The sequence below is a fragment of the Cyprinodon variegatus genome, unplaced genomic scaffold, assembly GCF_000732505.1.
Source record: "Cyprinodon variegatus isolate N-32 unplaced genomic scaffold, C_variegatus-1.0 Scaffold43, whole genome shotgun sequence".
Lineage (NCBI taxonomy): Eukaryota > Metazoa > Chordata > Actinopteri > Cyprinodontiformes > Cyprinodontidae > Cyprinodon > Cyprinodon variegatus.
The window spans coordinates 1698757-1698989 of NW_015150496.1; positions in this window are offsets into that span (position 1 = coordinate 1698757).

Consider the following 233-nt stretch of genomic DNA (forward strand, 5'->3'; position numbering starts at 1 on the left):
TATTTTTTATTTTATTAAAGCTTTGGCAATTTATTCTTATTCTTTCTTATATGAAACAAGAGTTGCCGATGTCTCTGAATATCACAACAGCCACAAAATGACAGAAATTGAGCTAACCTGTGGAAACTGTTTTATTTTGCTTTTTGAGGGCTTGCATAAAATAATGCCTGTCAAAATTTGGTGAACCATTTGCTTGTTTGTGCTAAGTCTAACATTCTCTCTGTGAGGAGCAG